Below are 17,296 nucleotides of genomic sequence, written 5' to 3' on the forward strand. Positions count from 1 at the left end.
GCTTTTTTCAACAGATGCTAGAGAGGTTATAACCTACAAGTGAAGCATTTTTGACAGCCCTATCATAATAAAATTGTTTAAACCTTTCAGCACTCATTAGCCGGCTACTTGTGTAGAACAACTTAATTCAGATCGTTTTGTCCCATTGTGTTCCAGTACCATGCATTGTTTTGCTGTCAGAGCAGTAAAAAAAACTTTGAGGAGACTAAAATGTATTATCTATTTTGCTTAAGGTTAATACATAAAATCAAAAGTAAATTACATGTGGCTGGTTCCTTTTGGAGGTACAGGAATAAGTACGGTTAGATGTAAGGAAGACTGATTTAGTTTCTTTGTCTGCTGCTTGTTATGTCATCCCTCCAAATCTTTCTCTTTTTAGGCATCAGACTAGATTTAAAACTCCATGATGCATACACTATGTAAGGTAAAAGGCACTGCACCCCCAGCTATTTATTATTTTCTTAAGATAAATTATTAGGAATTTATTTTATATTTTATCAAATAAAATAGGCAAATAGGGAGCTCATCATTTATACAGGAGTGGAATATATTGTTTGGGATCTGTTACTCAGAAGGGAGAATAGCATAATGATACAGAAGGCAATCATGGCGTAATAGTCATTACATACAATGGTGACCATTAGTCTACCCAGAGTTTCTCCTGTTTCCTCTGGGGACACTTCTTATGGGAAACCCGGGGGGGGGGGGTCCCGGGGGTCCCTATTGCCCTGTCTCTGGTTCCCTGCCTTTGGAATATAATGCCTTCTATCAATCCTTGGTGGAGCCAAAGCTGCTAAATATAGGTAGCATTAATCTGTCTGGCTCTCCTAGAGAGAGGGTCTAGCTATTCCTTACTAGCCTGGACTAATGATGACTCCTCAGGAGGCTCAGATCCACTTAGGAGAGGGTCAGGCAAAAGGCTCTGGTGGAATCTTCTGCAGAACTCCCTCCTGAAACCACATGGCTTATGCATTTATATTATAGAACCTAGGATAGCTAGCTGTCATACTGTGACCCAGGAAATGGGGAATTACCCTTAGACTAATGGTCCCCTTTGGGCAAAATCTGTCGGGAAATCCAAAATAAATGGAGATACATGCACTACATGCCTAGGGTCGCCACCCGGCCGGTATTTTACCGGCCTAGCCGGTAAAACACCTGCCAGGGCCAGGGACGGTATTACAAATTTACCAGCAATGTAGCTGCGGGTAATTTGTAATACCATTTACAAAATCCCCTGCCCGCCGATGAAAACTTACATTTTCGTCGACTTTGGGCCCGGTGGCCCGCCCATTTTGTGACGTTACTCCCCATGTCTCCGCCCTTTTTGCGATGCTCCTCATCGGCTCCGCCCCTTTCTTTCCCCCCCCCCCCACCAATGGCCGGTAATTTTTTTTTTTTTAAAAGGTGGCAACCTTATACATGCCCCATATAAATTTATTATAAATATATAGTCAATATTATTGTTTTAAAATGCAGGAGTCTTTTTAGATAAAAAAAAACCACATAAACATTTTTCCTAGCTTTATAATTGAGTACTACGCAGTCTCTCTCACGCGGTTGATCATATGATAAGACCCCTTTTAGCTGCTCATGCTCTTTGGCTTTCTGTTCAGTTCTGTTCTCTTGAAACAGCCAACAAATATCCAACTTACACACATAATAGTCTTTTATGTTTAACTCTCTCTATATTCCCAGCCCAAAAATACACGGATTAGACTGAGGCATCATATCCTAGTACCTGTGCTATGTACTGTCTATCTGCTTGTCTGTGAATAATAATAGACACCAGAGAATCACTTTACCAGACATGCCAAGAGGTCACAATGTTTAATGATTTCAACATATAGGCATTTGCCTTTTTTTTGGCTTTTGTATTTCCATATTAATTCTTTAATGTGGACCAGCCTGCATTTATTTCAATACAGGTATGGGATCCGTTATGTGGAAACCCGTTGTCCAGAAAGCTCCAAAATGATTTCCTTTTACCCTGTAATAATGAAACAGTAGCTTGTACTTGATCCCGACTAAGATATAATTAATCTTTGTTGGAAGCAAAATCAGCCTATTGGGTTTATTTAATGTTTCCATGATTTTCTAGTAGGTATGAAGATCCAAATTATGGAAAGCCAGAAATCTCCAGGTCCCGAGCATTCTGGATAACAGGTCCCATACCGTATTACATTTTATTCAAAAGTAGTCCAGTCTGTACAGTAAGAGAAGAGTTTCTGATAAATCCTGGAGAATATTGACTGCTGTTTGTGAACTTCAGGTAACAATGTGCTTGTTAGGTAAGGCTACTTTGCCTACCCCTAGGACTGTCAAATGATTGCTTGCAATGAATACATTAGTGGATTTGTAATGATCTCTTGTCTCTAATGAAAGATATTCCAATTTTTTTTTATTCGAACACACATTACACTTAGGTGAATATTGACTGTCGGATTCTTATTTGAATTTTCCTCCTCGTCTTGGTCAGCCCATCAATTTTATTTAAAAGGCTTTCGTCAACCTGCCGCTGTCAAAATGCAGAGATGAAATTAATCACCTGAAAATGTTAAAGCTGTCGTGATTGAAAATGACTTTAAAATCAATAATTCCCCTGTGCTTAGCAATCGGCAAGTAGAGAAATCCTATAAAGCGATGATCAACAATAAGTAGGTAAACTTTTTCTGTCGCTGCAGGGAAGGAAAGAAAAAAAAAAGAATGAGACAGGAAGAGAGATGAGTCCCAAGAGGGCTTAATAAATTAAATTCTTCCTCGTTTCTCTATACAAAGTTATCAGTGCCGAGTTACATATTAGAAATGCTGTTTAATTGTTCAAAAGTAAAGAACTTTCAGATAGGTCCCTGTTGAAGGAGAAGGATGCTGATAAGATGCCAGCTAGTAATTAGGTAAAAAAAAAACATTTCTTCTCAATATTTTGTCATCAAAGTTATTCCCTCTACTGCTAAAAAAAAAAGTGTGACTTGTCATCCTTTCACACACGATGGAGCAGCTGCACAGATACATGTCTGCTAATGATGAGATGCCTTTTCTATCCCCCTCCCCAGCCAGAATTAGTTTTATTGTAAGATTTGGCTAAGAATTATGTATGAAGAAATAAGGTGTTTGGTTCAACTTTATCAGTGTGTAACATATCAGCTATGGATTTGACTGAAAGGATTTAACTCATCTACAAAGCACATACGGGCTCATTTACATCTGCAGAGGCATTGGGCACATTGCACTTTCACCGCAACTCATTGTGGGAAAAGTGCAGTTTCATTAAAGCTACTTTGCACTTTCATATAGTTGCACTTGGCAATACACAGTCCGTCATGTTTTTTTTATTCCAAATGGGGCAATTTGGTAGTTAAAGGAGAACTAAACTCTAAAAATGAATGTGGCTAAAAGTGCCATATTTTATATAATGAACCTATCGCACCAGCTTAAAGTTTCAGCTTCTCAATAGCAGTAACGATTCAGGACTTCAAACTTGTCACAGCAGGTCAGTGCCGGGCCAAGACGACCAGGCTCCCTAGATGATCCGGCCGGCAACCTCGATCCCACCCCGTGCGTGTGTCCCCCCCCCCCCCGTTTGCAGTGAGAGCATGCATGCGCCGGACAGGATGGAGGCAAGGGGAGAGCTCCAGAGGGGAGACCTCCGGAGGGAGAGCATGGAAGGGGAGGGAGGCAGAGGGGAGAGCTCCAGAGGGTAGAACAGCGAATGTGAACTAGGGGTAGGCAGAAGTTTCACCCTTGGCAGGTACTTCTTCTTCAGACCGCTATTTCCGGCCCTGCCAGAGGTCACCATCTTGGAAAGTGTCTGTGACAAAATTTCTTGTTGCTCTAGCTCCTCATTGATTATTTTTCTTATTAGAGGGGTGCACGCAACATCATGTGTTCACCTTCACATGCTTTTTATTCTGAATACAAGGAATTTGCAGCCAGGGCCGGAACTAGGGGTAGGCAGAAGAGGCAGCTGCCTAGGGCGCAACAATTAGGGGGCGCTGGGCAGCTATCTCTTCTGCCTACACCTAGACCAGACTCACCTGGAATTCGGCGTACAATATGCACCCCGAACGCTATTGCGCATGCGCGCGAGCAGTGATAGTGCGCATGTGAGAGCGTCGTTAATGTGCACACCAACATCGTTACCGTGCATGCGAACCAGCATTGTTACTGCGCATGCGCATGTGATGGGGGAAGGGAGGGGGCGAGCTGGCAGCTGAGCTGCCTTGGGTGCCTGGCTTGCCTGGCCCGCCTCTGTTTGCAGCACTCCCAGTGGTAGTATAAAACCACCTTTATTCTTTTATATATGGCATAGCAGCAATGTTTTGGACCTGAACTGGTCCTTTTTCAAGCTTTGTCAGCTTGAAAAAGTACCAGTTCAGGTCCGAAATGTGGCGGTTTTATAATACCATTGGGAGTGCTGCAAATTCCTTGTATTCAAAGTGTCTGTGACACTCACATGCTCAGTGGGCTCTGAGCAGCTGTTCAGAAGCTAAGCTTAGGGGTCATTGCAAATTATCAAGCAGAAAATGAGGTTGGTGATATTTTGCACAGCCCGTTTTTCCACATTTGATTTAATTTCATACAACTGAATGCTGCTTCGCTTTGTTGAAAGTGGAGTAAATTATTATGCAGGCTGAGAAGGGTTTCCAAACTTTTTCATATGACTTTATGTATGTATGGAATCTTTTATCCAGAAAGCTCCAAATTATGAGATGGCATTCTCTTATAGACTCCATTTTATTCAAATAATCCAAATTTTTAAAAATAATTTCCTTTTTCTCTGTAATAATAAAACAGTAGCTTGTACTTGATCCAAACTAAGATATGATGAATCCTTATTGGAAGCAAAACCAGCCTATTTGTATGTATACATTGTATATATTTATGTTTATATGATGTATGCATGATTTTCTAGTAGATTTTCTAGTAGACTGAAGGTATGAAGAACCAAATTACGGAAAGATCTGTTATCCAGATAATCCCAGGTCCCAAGTATTCTGGATAACAGATCTCATACCATACTGAATTAACAAGACGTCACCACAAAATGCAAATAAATCCTTTTGTAGGGTGCAGAGGAAGGCACAAATGATGCACTTCTACTTCCTTGCACATTGCACCAATGTACCTGTTGTATGGTTAGTGTGCAAGCCACGTCAAGATGAGATGTGCAGCTCCACTGGAGCAGTAACCGATCTGCATGATTATTACATCTTCTCTGTAATGTGCTTTGTAATACAGTGGTGCTGCAAAAGAATAATGATTTTATAGTTAACACTTCTGCTAAAATGCGGAAAACATGGTGGATTGCACCCATTTCTTGCACTTTTCACCCTGATCTGCATGAAGTAAATGTTTCCTAATAGCTAGCAACATCTTTTGTCTTATCTCATAAAATTGATTATGTTCCATACCCTAAATGACTATATAATATGTTAATGTTGTAATATTAATAACCTGTTTAATATGTCCATATAAACAGCAATGTAATATATGTAAAGTTATAACAAAGGGCACATACTGATATCGCTTATGTCACAGGACTCACTGAAACTTGTGCATTATTCAGAAATAATGTGCATGTTAATGCCTACTGTCTCCTACACAAGAATCCGATTGTGAAAACATTGGAGAATTAATTAAATAAAGAGACGTAATTAAAAGAGGATTTCGAACAAATATGAAAGGTTCTAAATAGGAATTCCATCCATTTCATCATTTCAGAGGTTGCGTATAAACATTTCATAAAGGTTAATTACAGATTTTCATGATCTTTATCCCAAAACATAATGCATTCTCAAGGGGGAGCTTGCTTGTGCTGGGCTTGCACATCCGGTGAAATAAAACTGCCATTATTATTTTAAAAACCTTCTGGTACAGGTATGGGACCTGTTATCCAGCATACTCAGGACCTGGGGTTTTCTGGATAAGGATTTTTACATAATTTGGATCACTATACCTTAAATCTACTAGAAAATCATGTAAACATTAAATAAACCCAATAGGCTGGTTTAGCTTCCAATAAGGATTAATTATATCTCAGTACAGTACTGTCTTTTTCTGTTTATGGATTATCTCCAGAATTACACTGATTATAGAAATCTTACCTCCTAAAATATTTTCAGAGTCATCTTTGTTAGATATACAGATATGCGATCTATTATCCGGAAACTCGGAAATATTTTAATCAAATAATTTCTATTTTTAATTACCTTTTTCTCTGTAATAATAAAACAGTACCTTGTACTTGATCCAAACTAAGATAAAATTAATCCTTTTTGGGAAGCAAAACCAGCTTATTGGGTTTATTTAATGTTTACATGATTTTCTAGTAGACGTCAGTTATGAAGATCCAAGTTAGGGAAAAACTCCAGGCTCCCAAGCATTTTGGATAACAGGTCCCATACCTCTACTAATATCACAAGTGTTTAAATACAGCAGTATAGGGTTTAGATTTTTTACATTACGGATGGACAGAGGAAGTTTATATTGAGCTTTTGTATACCATGTGGTTTCATATAAAGTGCTTTTTCTTATATTTGAGCTATATTTTTATTTTTCTGTGCCAGTTCAATCCAGAATAAAAATGACATGGATGTTACCTTGTATGAACCATATTTCCAAAGGTAGGAGCAGTTGGATGTGCTCAGTACATTTTTTTAAGATGAATGTTGCCCCCCCCCCCAAGCAGAATGCATAAATAGAGATGTCCTTACATAAACTGTAATTCATATGAATCTTTTCTTAGAAACATTTTACTCGTTTGCCCTTAAAATGATGCCATAGCTGAACTTGTTTGTGGCTTTTTAACAGTGTGTTCCTGCTAATGGTGCCATTTTACATATCCAAGGTGTTGGTATAATGGCCTGAGTGCAAAAAAACTGAGAATGTCAGTACAATTAACCTTAATCCTTAACCTTAATATAACTTTGCAGGGGGTGCGCATGTGGTGCTCTGTTTTTAGCTGTTCCAACCGTCGGCTAATGTTCACTAAGTGCTTTCTAAAGTCCATTAGCGGGGCAAGGATCCGAATTACTGTCACTCTTGATTGTAGAGAAACAAAAAAATATAATGTTTTACAAATTCTGTTTCTCAACTTGAAGCATTATTTTATCATTCCCCTTTCCCTCAGCACAGTATAAATAATGGTCTATAAAGATTACATGTTGAAAACGCAGTGGATGGATGTTCAGCATTTGCTCAACTAAAGTTTTATTTAATTTGCAACAGAATAAACCTTGACCAATTTTTTATTTCATTTTATTGAACTATAATTCATGCACTGAAACATTCTTCTCTGTGATATTTTTATTTCAAACCACGGTAATCGAAAACAATTTTTTTTTAAAAATTATTATTAATCGTAGTCTTTCTCTGAATGGAAATGCAAGACATAACATTTCATCAAAATAGATGCACCGTTACAATTGCATATTGTTAGGAGACAACAGTGATATTGTAATAAAAAATACACGTTTATATTGTGTAGCGCTTTAGTAAACTGCTTTGTATTTAGCAGTTATAGCTACTTTCCTTTGTGGGCTGATACCACAGATGAGCTCTCTTTCTCAGGGGCAAGCCCTCGCAGCGGGGTGGAGGCAGGGTGTAGTGTAACTGTAACTAGGCGCAATAGCACAATGACGGGCACCAGTAGTTCTTTAACGGTTGAACATAGAACTGTATTTATTAAACAATAGCACATAGATCATCCAGCACATTGATCCACAATGGAGCATAGAATAACACAGCAGCATAAAGGTAACATATACTCACAGCACGTATAGGCTGAATCCCTACAGGCTAGGGAATACACAGCAGAGAATAAATTGGCAGCTTGTGTGGGTATCGCCCAATAGTCAGAATCTCTTTGGTTGCTCTTAGGGGAAACCTACCATCCCTAATCTCAACACTTTAGTCCCTTTCTGGGTCATTGATACCCTGGGATCTTAATCCCACTAATCTCCTCGGTGGAGCCTTTAGCTGCTCAACTATCTAGCCTCTCTATCACTCCTAGAGTGATCTATAATTGAGTATAGCTGTCTAATACTAGGGCCAAGGCGCCTAGGGTCGACACTACCCATTCCTTTCCAGCCTGCTTGGTTGGGCTAAAGCAATGGACCCAGACCTCATGGTTCCTAAACCTTTTATACTCTGGCACAGTGCCATCTGGTGTACACTGTGAGAACTACAGGGGTTACATAAGCACAAGGTCCCCATAAGGACCCACTGAGGTGTCCATATTACTAGGGATGTGCCTGTCAGTAATGTGTAAGGGTGTCTAAATTTTCACATCTCTACAATTGTAATCCCTATATTTAAATATTTTGTAGCCTTCAGCTTTTAGTTACTGCCATAGTTCTCAATGAATTATCATCAGCTTTGACTGGTTTGTTGGAACATTCACCATTCACTCAAACTTTTGTTTTCACATAATTTCCGTGTTTGGCACCATTCTTTCTTCTATTTAAACCTGATGCCCAGTCCCCACAGCATGATGCTATTATACTTCTTTATAGGGATAAACTAACCAGGAGAAACAAATTAATATGGATGCACCGAATTCAGGATTCGGGCAGGATTTGGCCCTTTTCAGCAGGGTTTGGATTCGGACGAATCCTTCTGCCCGGCCAAACCAAAACTCGAATCCTTATTTGCATATGCAAATTAGGGATGGGGAGGGAAATCGTGTGACTTTCGCAAAGGATTCCGGGGTTCAGCCGAATCCAAAATAGTGGATTCAGTGCATCCCTACAAATTAATGTTTCAAAGTAGAGTTTCATTTAACTGTGTTAAGGGATAGTAAATGCACTTTCAAAGAAATATAATAGGGTTACTAGAAGTGATGCCCAAAAATGTGAAATTACTGAAGACTATGTGGTGGAGCTTAAAGGGTGGTTCACCTTTAAGTTAATTTTTAGTATGTTATGGAATGGCTAATTCTAAGCAACTTTTGAGTTGGCCTTCATTATTTATTTTCTATTGTATTTTAATTATTTGCCTTCTTCATCTTCTGACTCTTCCCAGCTTTCACTGACCCCATCTAAAAACAAATGCTCTGTAAGGCTACAAATATTATTGTTATTGTTGCTTTTTATTACTCATCTTTCTATTCAGGCTTCTCCTATTCATATTCCAGTCTCTTATTCAAATCAGTGCATGTTTGCTATCATACTTTGGACCCTAGCAACCAGATTGCTGAAATTGCAAACTGGAGAGCTGCAGAATAAAAAGCCACAAAATAATAAAAAACCGAAATCAAGTGTAAAATGTCTCAGAATGTCACTCTCTATATCATACTAAAAGTTGGCTCAAACGTGAACAACCCCCATTAGCATTTTTGTGTAATTTTTGGCCCTATAATATAAGTACAGGTATGGGACCTGTTATCCAAAATGCTTGAAGCCTGGGGTTTTCTAGATAACAGATCTTTCACTAATTTGGATCTTCATACCTTACGTCTACTAGAAAATCAAACATTAAATAAACCCAATAGGCTGGTTTTGCTTCCAATAAGGATTAATTATATCTTAGTTTGGATCAGTTTTAAAAATTTGTATTTTTTGGATGAAATGGAGTCTATGAGAGACGGCCTTTCAGTAATTCGGAGCTTTTGGATAATTTAGAATAATTCCCCCTTAAAATTAGCCTTTGAAAATAGCATACCCCATCAGTGTACCATATGTTCCCTCTTAGCTCTGATGGTTAGTGGGTGTTATAGAAAAAAAGGAAATAATTTTAAAAAATTTGCATTATTCTGAGCTTTCTGGATTATCGGTTTCTGGATAACGGATCCCATACATTCTGTATATTTTAAACTAATGAGTGATCACCATCTTCCATTTGATTTTGCACATTGCCACTTGCTGGCTGGTTGAACACAGGACGATGTTACCTATGTAATTGGAGTATACTATATTGTGTATATATCATTGTATGAGGGGCCTCTCTATCTACAGGCTAGATAATGTTTTCAGCATTATTGGTTGCAATCAATACGTATAGAGTTTGCAAATGTGATGCTTAATTAATACAACACTACAGTCCAGCTGGAGGCTACTTTTCTATATATTCTAATGTTTAAGTTAGTAAGTAGACTTTATGTATGTTACAGAGGGTTCCTTTTATACCAGGTATTGTGTAGGGTTATCCAAGAAGTTATATTGGACTGCAGTTGTTGAAGTGGTGTTGGCATAAATGTGGTTATGTGGGAACTGTTGGCTTTGGCTTGGTTCTAGTTTAACACCAGGTGATAAGATTGATCTTGCCTAGCTGTTATGATGACCGACCTGCTGAATTAGGAGCTTATACTCCAAAATCATATTGCATTTTTCAAAATCATTGGCACAGTCCATGCAGGAATTTTGACAGCTTTATGAGCTGGGGAAGATCTCTGCAACAGCTGGAGAGCCCTGGGTGTGTTAGATGGAGCTTAAAAGTTTGCAGCAGGGAGTGTGTCCTAGGAGCTTTCAGTCAATAACAGCTGGAAATACACAGAACGGTGCTCCTTAGCCCGTATGTGGTTGCGATTATTGTACTGAGATAATTTTGCTCCTGGGTGTTTACATTTCTGTTTGAAATGTTAGTAGTTCTGTCAATAAAAAACATGAAGTTCTGTAAAATCCGGAACACTTATAAAATATTAAAATACAAAATGTATCTAAAACAGTAAGTGAATTCTAACGATGTCTACGGAAAACATTTCTACAGTGTCACTAACATATACAAAAATGATATTTCTTGTTCACTAAACAGCATTAATATGTGTATCATGGTTCTGCATTTCCTTAAAACAAATATAAAGACTGCATTTTTTAAATGAAAGCAGATTATAAAGTATACTCTATTTTATAAAGTATCCTGTCATTTAAACACTGTGACCACTGGTTTTGAATTAACTTTCCCTGTTAGCAGTAACCCCACTTGTACTACTGCAGTGGAAGGCTGAATTATACCGTTGTCAGCAAATCTACAGTTGGGAACCCCTGGCATTTGCCAGACTTTCCAGAATACCATTATGGGTCTGTTGCCATCACAGGGAGATTTCCTAGTACCATAAATTGCACTAAGACTTAGCTGTTGGTTCATATTTTGAGGGTATTTGTGGCATCAAAGTTAGGCACACCCCAGTTATTATAATCTCTTACCCGAGGCCTGTTCCTGTCCAGTGCTCCTACTTGCTGAAAACTGCACCGGCCTGGAGTACTCATGTGCAAGTTCCAATTCTTCATCTTCTTCTGTCTACCAGGGATTCATCATAGCTAATGTGCTCTATGTAAATAAGAGTGAAAAGCCAAACTTTGAAGCAAAATATGATCTTCTTCTCATGTGCACCTGGCCTAGGGCCATACAGGGATTCCTGAGCTAGAAGAACTTTTGATTTAGTGCTCCAACAAAGTACCCTGGGGAGGTGCAGCTTTCAGCCCAAGTTCTCACGTAAGAGATAATAGTCACTAGGGGGAGGTTAACTAATTTGCACCTCCCCACCACAAGTGCAGCTTCAGGCCCGCAGCCCCCCCCCCCCGCAAGGTACAAGCTGCTCTGTTCTGAATCAAGAGCTACAATGCCTATTGAAGCAGTGCATTCCTGATGCTATCACCCTCTCAGAACCAGGCAGGAGGTTCAGGGCTCCCACAGACCTTTCCGTCAATAGAGGCCGTGCAAATGCAACCAAAAGAATCAGATGCTGAGGCATGTCATGAATAACCCCTTATACTGTACATATTCTCCTTTCAGTTGCTGTCTAGAAAAGAAAACCTTTCTCGTATACAGTTATAGGATCCGTTGTTCTGAAACCCAGAAAGCACCAAATTGCGCTAAAGCTGTCTCCCATAGGGGCGAATTTTCACCTGCAAAGGTTTGCCACACTATGCGCCACTTCACCAGGCGCAAATTCGTGGCCACTACGCTAATTCACTAAAATGTGAAGTTGCGTCTCTCAAACGTTAATTCGTCAGTGTGAGCATTTCATATGAACTTTTGCAACGTTCATTTCTGCCTAGCGAAACTTCATTAGTACTCATACGCTTAGGTCAATTTGAATAGCTCATATATATCACTTTATTAGAGATGTTGGGGCAAATGCTTGAAGTGGCCACTTATGAGTAAAATTGATCAAGGAAGCAAAATACAGACAAAAGAGATCTTCTAATGCTTTTAGACATGAGCCCACCCTAAAGCAAATGGGACATGCCCCTCAAATGGTTAAAAAATGGTTTAAGCTAAATTTGTAATAGTTACAACTTTTAAAGACAATCCCGCTTTAAAATATGAAAAAACACAATTGTTTTTTAATATTTTAAAACTTTTCAGCATACAGGATATGATGTCACTGACATAAAATTGAGGAGGATGTAGCTTCATCTTATCAGTTCACCAGGTTGAAGGTGGCGAAGGAAACTGGCAAAAGAGGTAAAGTTCTGTAAAATGCGCAGTTTAGTGAATTTGCAGAGTAAGGATTGTTCACCTGAATGAAAATTTGCATGGCGATAGGGCGCACAACTTTGCTAACGATGGTCTCTTTCGCTAACGAATTGTCCTCTACTAGTGATGGGCGAATTTATTCGCCAGGCGCGAATTTGCGGCGAATTTGCACGATTTGGCGCTGGCGAATAAATGTAAAAAATGGACTCCGACGTAAAAAAACGGACGCCAGCGACAAAAAACTGACGCCGGCGTCAAAAACGAGACGCCAGCACTGTTTAGCAAATTTTTCTCCATTTCGCGGGAAATTCGTGAATTTTTCGGCGAAGCAAAATGGCGCAAATTCGCCCATCACTATCCTCTACACCTGTTAGTAAATTGTCAATGTGCCTGCGCCCTTTAGTAAATTTGCACTATAGACTCAAATTTATCCAAATAATCCTAGTTTTTTTATTTCCTTTCTTTATAATAATAATAATAAACCAGTAGCTTGTACTTGATCCCAACTAAACTATAAATTATTCTTATTTGAAGCAAAACCAGCCTATTGGGTTTATTTCATGTTTAAATGATTTTCTACTAGACTTACGATATGAAGATTTTCTGATAATAGATGCCCGACCTGTATAGTGTTATGTTCATCATCCGTACACAAAAAACATGTAATTCAATAAAAAGAAATATAAAATAAATGCAAAAATAATCCTCAAAATGCAATTTTCATTTTTTAACTAGAATCTTCATCGGACTGTTCTGAAAGTTGCATACTTTTCTTTAATAAAACCAGCAGGGATGATGGTACAACAGTTTAGGCTGGAATATAGGCAGAAAATAATTCCTTCTTGATTTGTGAACGTAAATGACATATTGTGTTTGAAATGCATAGTGCTCACATTAGTAATAGCTCATCTCTGAAATGACTTTATACAGTAAAGCTTAGCTGTTCATAGTTCACATAAATTAATGATGGCTTGGGGAATAGTCTTCAAAAGAAGCAATTAATGTTTGCATACTGCCATTGTTAATTTATATATTGGTATTAAAACTGAATATGGATATAATTCATCATAGCTTTATTCCATTTTGCACAGTGGCAGCTTTATAGCTTGCTTGTATATATACCTAAGCAACTCCCAGCCATAACATTTGTGTGTTTTAATTTCCCACTTGCGAATAAAAGCACAAGATAAGATTATGTCTTGTACCTATGAATTTTATCTTTCTCAGTCTTTTCGTTCACACTGACTCTTGTTATAGCAACTTAATGGAAAATGTATATCAATGGGGGCCTCGTCTGTCATTCACACTGGGGATTGTGAAGTGGGGCAGTTGATGTTGCATCTAGGGTTATAGCATTTATTTGTTCAATGGCTGATACAGGTGTGAGACTGAGACTTGGGGCTTTCTTGATAAGGTGGTCTTTCCACAATCGGAATCTCCATAATTTATGTATACTAAAAATTATTTAAATATTAAATTAACCAAATAGGCTGGTTTTGCCTCCGATAAGGATTAATTATATCTTAATTTGAATCAAGTACAAGTTACTGTTTTATTACTACAGAGAAAAAGAATACATTTTAAAATTTTGAATTATTTTATTAAAATGCGGTCTATGGGAGATGACCTTCCCGTAATTCTGAGCTTTCTGGATAGAGTTTTTGGATATCGGTTCCCACACCTGTATAGCAGTTTTCATGATAATATTTTAGCTAAGGTGGGCCTAGCCAAATGTTGGAGACTTTACCCAAAAAAGTGTGAAAATGAGTGAGAGTACTATTAACAAAATATAGTATTTGAGTTGTCATCTGTTTTGACCAAAACGGTCCTGTTTTTATCCAGGCTGTCCTATTCAAAACAAGTTTCACAATTCTGAAACTCAGATAAAATTCTGATATGGGACACACATCATCTGGCTTGTCCCCTTAACTTATTAGTTCAGACCTTCAGATAAAGGTGGCAACCTAACTTAAATTTCATTCTGTATTACATTTTTACTTTTAACAACCAGTTTTGGAGGTAAACCTAGACATTTTAGCAAAAACCGTAACGGCTGTTGGTGTACACTTGGGATCATACAGCAGTTTGGATAGGAATCAAACTGAAAAGATTTGTCACTCAGTTTATAGGTTAGAGACTGGAACCATGCTCCATTGAGTGCACATAATAGCTGCTTGGTAGCCCACGTATGCTTATTGTACACACTCATTCTCCAGCTTCTTTATTCATGTTGTATGGCCTAATAATGGCACCCTGTAGAGGAGGGGGAAAAAGCAACAAAGTGGGAATAGGAACAGTACAGTTTTCCAGCCAATACAATTTTCTGATGATAATAAGGTTTTGTTGCTACTTTATATGAAGACAATTGAGTGTGACTAATCTTAAATGGAAATGTTTAAAATCACAGCTATCATTGACAACGGTTAAAACTGGTGGTCCTTTCCTTTACAGTATGCATCTATTATTACTTTAGTACAGGTATGGACAGGCCCGGACTGGCAATCTGTGGGTTCTGGCAAATGCCAGAGGGGCTACTGTAAGATGCCATAAACACTCACTGTTTAGTGGGCTGGTGGGGGCTGTGTGGGCCTCTGTGTGGCCTGTTGGGGGCCTCTGGATACCTGAAATGCCAGGGCGTATTTTGATTCTCAGTCCAGACCTGGGTATGGAATCTGTTATTTAGAAACCTGTTATCCAGAAAGCTCCAAATCACAGGAAGGCCATCTCCCATAGCCTCAATTTTATCAAAATATTTTAATTTTTTTTTTTATAAATGATTTCCTTTTTCTCTGTAATAATAAACTAGTCCCTTTTACTTGATCCTAACTAAGATATAATTAATCCTCATTGGAGGAAAACAATTCTATTAGGTTTATTTATTGGTTAAATTATTTTTAAGAAGACTTAAGGTATGCAGATCCAAATTACGTAAATATCCCTTATCCGGAAAACTCCATGTCCAGAGCATTCTGGATAACAGGTCCCATGCCTGTACCTGAATTTCTGCTAATTCCTTTGATTTCAACTTTCCTTAACTTTCCTTTCAACTTTTCCTTCCTAATCTTGCCCAAACTTCTAAGTAAATATAGGATATCTGACATATAGGACATCTGAACGTCAGCTATACTATTGATACCCAGAATGTGGAAGACAACGGAAATACCAACAATGGAGGACTTAAAAGTGTTACAGACTCAAACCTCGCCTATGAGAAAATGGCAATTACAAACAACTTTAGGAAGAAAATAGACACCACACATTTGAGATGGGAAATCTGGAAACAGAACGAACAGTCTCACCAGTAAACTTAAACTTAAATAACTAAATGGAATATTAACTAAGGCCAATGTAACTACAAGAAGGAATGTGGCAAAACATAAACTCTTACATCAAACCAAAGATAACAAATCCTTCCCCTTAATCTTCTTTTCTAACTTTACCTTTTTTCTTTCTTTGTTTCTTCTCTTTCTTCCTGCAGGCAATGAACATATGTTGACTTTTTAGAAGCCACGGAGATCTGTAAAGGAATACAATATTTTTTTTAGGTTTTAAGTCCAAGCACTGGCACTAATTCCCAAAATAACATTTACACTTGTCCTTTAAAATAACATGGGTATTAGGTCTCTATAAGATCACTGACACTGTTTTTCTAATATAACACAATCACTTGTTTTTAAATATAACCGATATTTGTTCTTAAAAATAACACGGGCACTGGCCCGTAGTATAACACAGGCACTTGGTTCCCGTAATAGCACTGGCACTTGTTTCTATAGGAACATTGGCACTCACCCCCTTTTTTTTCCCCCACTTAATAAGAGCATGGACACGCGACCCTTAAAATAAAAATTTAAATTAAAATAAGAACAATATTGATACAAGCCCTACAAAACAACAAGTACACTTAATCCCCACAATAACACGGGTATTTATCCTCAATAATGTACGGGCACCTATTTCATATACCGGTAGTCTCACGGGCACTTGCTTTATAAAATAATATTGGTATTGGGTTTCTATAACAATACGGATATATGTCCCTTAACAAAACTACAGTAGGGAAGGAGGAATTATATAAATTGATGAATTTTAATCTTATAGGATGTAATGTTCCTTCTTAATGTGTACAGGAATTTATGTATTTTTTTTTCTTTTTTTCTTTCTCTTCAACTTTGTAACTTGAAAATTAATAAAAAGGAAAAAATGTAAGTAATAATTATAAAAAAAAAAAGGATATCTGACATTGTGACTGTTTTAAACTACAAACCTGGTCTGTTTAGGAGTATTCTGAAGCTTTCTGTAGAAATAGATATGGAGTTGGCAGCTCTACTGTCAGGTACCTTCTTGCTCTCATTCCGGCTTCCAGAAGAAAACAACTCATATGACTGGCAGGCAAGCAGAAAGTATAAGGTTAATGCAAATGAAGAAACGCAGAAAGCTTTTCCTTTTTTGACACAAAATAAAAAAAAGAAAAAAGAAAATTAGAGATGTACTATTTGGCCTTTTTCAGCAGGATTCGCCGAATCAAAGTTCCTGGCCAATCCGAATCCAATCCTTAAAATCACATGACTTTTCATCATACAAACAAGGAAGTTAAAATTTGTTAACCCAATTTGCATATGCAAATTAAGGTTCGGATATTCATCTGGATCTGATGCTGCTGAACAAGGTTAAATCTTTCGAGATGGATTCTGGATTTGTTACATCCCTAAAGAAAAAATTAGAGCATCTTTTAATTAAATTAATTCCTTTAATTGTCTTTGTAGGGGCTTATTTAAGAACGAGAACAAGGTGCAAAGTGCAAAAAACTGGGGCAAGTCACAATGTTTTTGCCCACAATGCACCTTTGCCCCCTTTCACAGTGCTTACTATATGGCCC

General features: G+C 38.0%; 1 protein-coding gene across 1 annotated transcript in view; it reads left to right on the plus strand.

Annotated features, from left to right (window-relative positions):
- LOC108718825 (probable assembly chaperone of rpl4) overlaps nucleotides 1-17,296 on the plus strand; it is a 240,769-nt gene that overhangs the window by 174,266 nt on the left and 49,207 nt on the right. The gene's annotated exons all lie outside the window — the stretch shown is intronic.

This window comes from Xenopus laevis, chromosome 6L (assembly GCF_017654675.1).
Source record: "Xenopus laevis strain J_2021 chromosome 6L, Xenopus_laevis_v10.1, whole genome shotgun sequence".
Taxonomy (NCBI): Eukaryota; Metazoa; Chordata; class Amphibia; order Anura; family Pipidae; genus Xenopus; species Xenopus laevis.